This window comes from Myotis davidii, unplaced genomic scaffold (assembly GCF_000327345.1).
Source record: "Myotis davidii unplaced genomic scaffold, ASM32734v1 scaffold1069, whole genome shotgun sequence".
In the NCBI taxonomy this organism is placed as follows: Eukaryota; Metazoa; Chordata; class Mammalia; order Chiroptera; family Vespertilionidae; genus Myotis; species Myotis davidii.
This window is the reverse complement of record NW_006300018.1, coordinates 750,404-758,599: the sequence shown is the minus strand read 5'-3', so window position 1 is coordinate 758,599 and position 8,196 is coordinate 750,404. Positions and strand designations below refer to the sequence as shown.

General features: G+C 42.5%; 1 protein-coding gene across 2 annotated transcripts in view; it reads left to right on the top strand.

Annotated features, from left to right (window-relative positions):
• The window catches only part of LRRC49 (leucine rich repeat containing 49), a 232,482-nt gene that overhangs the window by 119,858 nt on the left and 104,428 nt on the right, over positions 1 to 8,196 (top strand). The window lies entirely within an intron of this gene.

Sequence of the window (8,196 nt, the reverse complement as noted above, 5' to 3'; positions counted from 1 at the left end):
TTGGTGCCATTTAAATTTGTGAAATAATTGTTCTAGATCTATGAAATACGCTGCTGGTATTTTAATAGGATTTGCATTGAATTTGTAGATTGCTTTGGTTAGTATGGACATTTTAATGATGTTGATTCTACCCATCCATGAACATTGGTATGTTCTTCCATCTGTTATGTCTTCCTCTATCTCTTTTATCAACGTTCTGTAGTTTTCCAAGTATGGGTCTTTTACCTCCTTAGTTAAGTTTATTTCTAGGTATCTTAATTTTTTTGGTGCATTGATAAATGGGATTTTTTTTTTCATTTCTCTTTCTGTGAGTTCATTATTTGTGGCCATTATTATGGCCATTATAAAAAGGCCATAGATTTCTGGGTTTTGATTTTGTATCCTGTTCCATTGCCAAATTCATTCATTAGGTCTACTAGTTTCTGATGGAGTTTTGGGGGTTTTCTATGTACAGCATCGTGTCATCTGTGAACAAGGACAGTTTTCCTTCTTCTTTTCCAATTTGGATGCCTTTTCTGTGTTCTTCTTGTCTGATCACTATGCCTAGTACTTCCTGTACGATACTGAACATGAATGGTTAAAGTGGGCATCCCTGTCTTGTTCCTGTTCTTAGGGGAAATGGATTTAGTTTTTGCCCATTGAGTATGATGTTGGCTGTTGGTTTGTCATATAGGCTTTCATTTTGTTGCAGTATGATCCCTCTATTCCCACTTTGCTGAGAGTTTTTATTAAGAAAGGACATTGGATTTTGTCAAATGCTTTTTCTTCATCAATTGATATGATTATGTGATTTTTTTGTCTCTCAATTTGTTTATGTGATGTATCATTTATTGATTTGTGGATATTATACCATCCTTGCATCCCCGGGATAAATCCCACTTGGTCATGGTGTATGATCTTTCTAATGTAATACTGAATTCGATTTACTAGAATTTTGTTGAGGATTTTAGCATCTATGTCCATCACGGCTATTGGCCTGTAGTTCTCTTTATTTGTGGTGTCTTTATCTGGTTTTGGAATTAGGGTAATGCTGGCTTCATTGAAAGAGCTTGGAAGTGTGCCTTCCTCTTGAATTTTCTTGAATAGTCTGAGGAGGATAGGTTTTAGTTCTTCTTTGAATGCTTGGTAGAACTCCCCTATAAAGCCATCTGGTCCAGGGCTTTTGTTTGCTGGAATATTTTTGATTACTGCTTCAATTTCTTTGGTAGTTATTGGCCTATTCAGGTTTTTTGATTATTCCTGATTCAGTTTTGAGAGCTTGCATTTTTCTAAGAATATGTCCATTTCGTCTAGGTTGTCCATTTTGTTGGAATAGAGTTGTTCATAGTATTTTTTCATAATCCTTTGTATTTCTGTGGGGTCGGTTGTTACTTTACCTCTTTCATTCTGCTTTTGTTTATTTGGGTCCTCTCTCTTTGCTTCTTGGTGAGCCTGGCTAGAGGTTCATCAATCTTGTTTATCCTTTCAAAGAACCAGCTCTTGGTTTTGTTGATCTTTTGTATTGTTGTCTTGGTCTCTATGTCATTTATTTATGCTCTGATCTTTATTATTTCCTTCCTTCTGCTTACACTGGGCTTTTCTTGTTGCTCCCTTTTTAACTCTTTGAGTTGTAGGGTTAGAAAATTTATTACCATTCTTTCTTGTTTTTTTTGAGGTAAGCCTATAGAGCTATGAACTTCCCTCTCAAGACTGCTTTCCTGTGTCCCACAGATTTTGAAATGTTCTGTTTGCATTGTTATTTGTTACCAGTTTCTTTTTGTTTCTTCTTTAATCTTATTGGTAACCCAATCATTGTTTAATAGCATGCTATTTTGCCTCCAAGTGTTTGATTTTTTTTCATTGGTTTTATTGTAGTTGATTTCTAATTTTATGCCATTGTGATCTGAGAAGATGCGTGGTATGACTTCTGTCTTTTTGAACTTGAAGAGACTTTGCCATGTCCCAATATGTGGTCTGTTAATGAAATGGTAGCAGAAAACTTTTTATCTCAAGTGCCATCAGCAAAGTCTTAATTGTGGCTGCTTGGAGAGCTGTGTTGACAAAGAATATGATGCCCATATGGTATGGTGGAAAAGTGACAAGATCAACTAAAGATGCCGATATTGGGAGCAGCAGGGTGGAGCAGACATACATATCCATCTGTAGGACAAAGAACTCAATCCCATAGCCTTAAAGGATGTGCCAAAGGTCACAGAGTTAGTTAGGAGCATATCTGCAAAGAAAACCAGTTTACGTGGCTCCCAGTGCTGAGACACTTCGTTATCTCTAGATATAAAGCTAATATGCTAAGTGTCTCTCTGCCTGTCCGACCAATCACTATGATGCGCACTGACCACCGGGTGGCAGATGCTCAATGCAGGAGCCTCCGGGACTTGGCAGTGGCTGTTCTCAGGTGACGCACCCCGAAACCAGAGAGGAGGGAGCCTGATTCCTCGCGTGGCAGTGCAATTCCACCTTCGGCCTTTGGTTATGTTGTTGCTGGGGCACTGTTGACCTTGAATCTGGCTTACTGCACACTTGCATTTGTGTTCCACACCCTATATTACAGCAACTTTGCAGAGTGCCTTTCACACTCTCGGACCCCTCATGGGATGTCAGAGAACTGGTTTCAACGCAATCCCTGCAGGCAAGGCTGAGGGACCCCACCTGCTGTAGGGACCTCGCTCACTCCGCAGATGCCCTTTGAACCACGGCTCCAGGTGTGGCCATCTGGAGAGGGACTGCGGGAGGTTGGTTTCAGGGTGTGTCTGTCCCAACTTTCCCAGTCCCACCCCGCTGGCCACCTTCTAATTAATTTTCTTTCAGTGTACACGAATCCATGCGCCGGGTCACTATTCTTCCCATAATTATCTAAACATACCTCAAAAACCATGATGTGCATATAAATAATCAAATTTACCTTTCAGATTGATAAAGATAAGCTCTGAGGTAAAATAATGGATAACAGAGTCTTTACCTTGAATGAGAGGAAAACATACTAGAAATATATAAATGTAACAATGAAAACACTTTATTTTTGTAAAAGACCTTGCCTCAACTTTGTGAACAAATAGGTTTTTTACTGTTCCATAAATATTTTATATCCCCTACCTTTTCTTAACACAGGAAAAAAGGATATTAAATATAGTGGACAGAAAAAGAAAGTACTTAAATGAGTTTTACCAACCTCATTTATTTAGGTATTATTTAGAAAAGGGATTATTCTTTTCTTTAAAAATGAATGTCCCAATCAGAATTCCAGTAAGTTATGTTGTAGATATCAACATGGATGCTAAAGTTTATATGGAAAACCTAAGACCTAGATTAGCAACACAGGAGTAAAGGTGGAGGACTCACACTAACCTATTTCAAGCCTTAGATAAAAGTACAGTAATCAGGACAGTGTGGTATTGGTAAAAGAATAGACTCGTATATCAATGGCACAGAGTAGAGGGCCCAGAAGCAGACTCACAAAAATATAGTCAAGTGATCTTTGACAAAGGATTAAAGGCAATTCAATAGAGAAAGAACAGTCTTTTCAATAATTGGTACTGGAACAATTGAATATTCATATAAAAAAGTGCATCTAGACGTAGACCTTATACCTTTCACAGAATTAACTGAAAATTGATTATAGACCTAAATATAAAATACAAGACTAGAAAACTTCTAGGAAAAAACTTAGGAGAAACATCTAGGAAACCTTGGGTTTACAAATGTATTTTTAGATACAACACCAAAGTGTGATCCAAGAAAGGTAAAGTTGGTAAGTTGGACATCATTAAAATTAAAAAATTCTGCCCTGTGAAAGACACTATTAAAAGGTTGAAAAGTCAAGTCACAGACTGGGAGAAACACTTGCAAAACATATATTTGATGAGATGTATTCACTATATATACTTAAAAAACTCTTAAATTTCAACAGTAAGAAAAACAACAAAAAAAAACATTTGAAAAATGGGCACAAGATTGAAAACACAAGAAAAGTTTTGCAGATGGCAAATATGCAGATATTTGTTTTTAATGCATGCCCAATATAAGGAACATGGATCCTTAGAGAAGGCTGATTCTGGGACTGGGGTAGGAAATCTATACTAATAAAAAGGTAATATGCTAATTAGACCGAATAGACTGGGAATCTTCCGAATGTCATTCCAGACGTCCTTCCGGACAAAGCCAGGGGCATGGCTGGCCTGCAAACTGCCTGTGGCCCCTCACCCAGGCCGGCCCCACCCCCCAGTGGGGAACCCCACCCCAATAGGGATGTGGATGGCCTGAAAACCATCTGAGGCCCCTCACCCAGGCTGGCCCCACCCCCAGCAGGGACCCCCACCTCGATTGGGGGCATGGCTAGACTACAAACTGCCTGCAGCCCTTCACCCAGGCTGCCATCCCCCCCAGTAGGTATCCCCACGCAATCGGGGTGGTGGCAGGTCTGAAAACCACTGGCAGCCCCTCACTCAGGCCGGCCATGTCCCCAGTGGGGACCCCCACCCCAATCGGAGGTGTGGCCGGCCCCCACCCATGCACCAGGCCTCTATCCTATATAATAAAAGGGTAATACAGTGGGGCCTTGACTTACGAGTGTCCTAACTAAGGAGTGTTTTGAGATACGAGCCATCTCTCCGCCGATTTTTTGCTTTGAGTTGCGAGCTAAAATTTGGGTTACGAGCCAGCTTCAGATACCCCACCGCTAGTTGGTGCAGCGAACGTCACAGTGAAAGCCACATCAGCCCAGCATCACGTGTCTCACTCGTTCACTTTTTGATTTGACATACGAGTAATTTGAGTTACAAGCTCCGTCACGGAACGAATTAAACTCCTAAGTCAAGACCCCACTGTATACAAATTGACCCTAATGGCAGAATGGCCAGAATGACCGCTGGACCAGTCACTGTGAGGCTAACTGACCACCTCTTAGCTCTTTTCCCTGGCCGGCAGGCTCCGATCACCTAATGGCCACTTGCAGTGAGGGCAGGGCCGGCGAGAGGACTGGAACAGCAGACCACTGGGTCCCTTCCCCCAGCCTTCAGGCACCAATCACCCAATAGTGAATGGGGACCTGGGGAAGGGTGGCAGTGGGGGGTGGGGCCAGTTGTGGGCAGCTGGGAAAAATGTCCCTGATCACAGGTCAGGCCTAGGGACCATACCTGCACATGAATTTCATGCACTGGGCCGCTAGTATTTAATATGAGCCTAGAGAATTTTATAGTGCTAGAAAGTAAGGAAACATACACACACACACACACACACACACACACAAATCCACATTAATGGTGGGCATATGTCAAAGGGACATAGGAGCCAACTAAAAGAGGTTTCAGTGGCCAAAGCTGGAACAATTTGAACAATAAAACAAATAACATAGTATTAGATTATAACCTAAATCTAGATATATAAAAAGCCAGGGGCCGTCACATCTGAAACAACCAAACAGATGACGGAACAGGCTGAGTGGTGCGACAATGCCGGCAGGGGGGTAGTGAGGGATGACCATGGTAGGGGGGGCAGTAACGGGCGACCATGCTGGCAGAGGGTGCAAGTTAGGGGTGACCAGGCCAGTGGGGGGTGGGGGAGCAGTTGGGGATGATTAGGCTGGCAGGGAGAGCAGTTAGGGGTAATCGGGTTGGCAGGCAGAGGCGGTTAGGGGTGATCAGGCTGGCAGGGGGTCCAGTTAGGGGTGATCAGGCAGGCAGGCTGATGAGCAGTTAGGAGTCAGCAGTCCTGGATTGTGAGAGGGATGTCTCACTGCTCGTTTAGGATTGGGCCTAAACTGGCAGTTGGACATCCCCGAGGGTCCTGGATTGGAGAGGGTGCAGGCTGGGCTGAGGGCACCCCCCTCCCATGCACAAATTCTTTGCATCAGGCCTCTAGTATAAAATAAATATTCTTGAATCCAAACTGATATACATAAATAAATGGTAGAAAAAAGACAAACCTGCTAGAAAGAAGAATTTCAAATAATTTATGTAGATAGTTGGCCCTCAAGGAGGGGAAACTGAACTTCCCATTCCTATCTATGGGCTGCCAATAATGACTTTCTTCCAATGAATTCAGGGGAGAGAAGAGTAAATTCACATTGGAGAAACCTGAAAAACACTACCTCAGCCAGGTTATCAGGATCAACTTTAACAGTGATGTCATGTTAGTTAATAGTATGTACCTCAAGCCTTGTCTAATCACTAGAAAAACATCAGACAAATCCCAATAGAGGGGCATCCTACAAAATAACTGATAAGTATGCCGCAAAATGTCAAGATTGTCAAAAAACAAGGAAATTCTAAGAAATTGTCCCAACTAAAAGGAGCCTAAGTTGACATGACAACTAAATGTAATATGACATTCTGGGTAGGATCCTGGAACAGAATAAGAACAGTAGGTAAAAGCTAAGGAAGTCTGGATAAAATATGGACTTGAGTTAGTAAGAATCTATGTCATAAAAGGCCTGTGGTCATGATGCCGTAACGGCTTCACAACCAATTTCTGGACTCATCAGGAGGTGCATTGATGGGTCCCGTGGTGGCCATGGCAGGCGGGACTTTTGGATCCTGTGGTGGCCATGGTGTGAGGGACTTCTGGGCCCTTCGGTGGCCTCAGCAGGCAGGACTTCTGGAGCGTCGCAGGGCACCGGCAACATCCAAGGAGCATAGTGGGCCACTGGCAGCATCTGTGGAGCGTGTGAGGCTTCGCAAGGCAGCAGACATGGCCCTGATGGCAGGTTAGACCTAGGGGACCCTACACGTGCACGATTTAATCTATATTAATACTAGAGGCCCAGTGCATGAAATTCGTGCACAGGTAGGGTTCCTAGTGGCTGCTGGCTGCCGGCTGCCATCCGGGGCCTCCCTTCCCCTGGCTGCCTGCCTGCCGCCGCCGACCAGGGCCTCCTTTCACACCTGCCTTGGTCTGCTCCACTCACCTGCTCCACCATCCTGCCTCAGTCCTGCTCTCATCGGGGCCCATCAGGGCCAGCAGCACCTCCACTGCTGCCCCACTGCCAGCACCATGTTGCCAATGCCCACCATTTTCTATGCTGCCCCATGGTGGTCAGCATATGTCTAATTCCTGGTAGGTTGAACTCCCTCCCATGCTTGGAGGAAATCTGCATATTAGCCTTTTATTATAGGATTAGTTCATTGATTATTTTAAAAGTATAGTATACTAATTAAGATGTTAATAATAAGGGAAACTGGGTGGAGAGTATTGGTAACTGTGCACTATACTCTCAGTTTTTCTGTAAATTTAAAACTGTTCTATTAAACAAATCAAAGGTTTGAAGGTCACAATAACTGTTTTCTTTTCTTTTTTTAATTAAATCTTTATTGTTCAGGTTATTACATTAGTTACTCTTTTTTCCCAACATAACTCCCCTCCACCCAGTTCCCACCCCACCCTCCACCCTCACTCCCCACCCACTGTCCTCATCCATAGGTGCATGATTGTTGTCCAGTCTCTTCCCGAATCTCCCACACCCCTTCCCTCCCAAGAATAGTCAGTCCATTCCCTTTCTATGTCCTTGATTCTATTATGATCACCAGATTATTTATTCACTTGATTCTTAGATTCACTTGTTGATAGATGCATGTTTGTTGTTCATAATTTGTATCTTTACCTTTTTCTTCTTCTTCCTCTTCTTAAAAAATACCCTTCAGCATTTCATATAATACTGGTTTGGTGTTGATAAACTCCTTTAGCTTTTTCTTATCTGTGAAGCTCTTTATCTGACCATCAATTCTAAATTATCGCTTTTCTGGGTAGAGGAATTTTGGTTGTAACATCTTGCTATTCATCACTTTGAATATTTCTTGCCACTCCCTCTGGCCTGAAAAGTTTCTGTTGAGAAGTCAGCTGACAGTCTCATGGGAGCTCCCTTGTAGGTAACTAACTGCTTTTTTCTTGCTGCTTTTAAGATTCTCTCTTTCTCTTTAACCCTTGCCATTTTAATTATGATGTGGCTTGGTGTGGGCCTCTTTGGGTTCCTTTTGTCTGGGATTCTCTGCACTTCCTGGACTTGTAAGTCTATTTGTTTCACCAGGTAGGTGAAAAAAGTTTTCTGTCACTATTTTTTCAAATATGTTTTCAATATCTTGCTCTCTCTCTTCTTCTGGCACCCCCAAAATGTTGGTACTTTTGAAGTTGTCTCAGAGGCTCCTTACACTATCTTCATATTTTTGGATCCTTTTTTCTTTTTCTTTTTACAGTTGGGTGTTTTTTGCT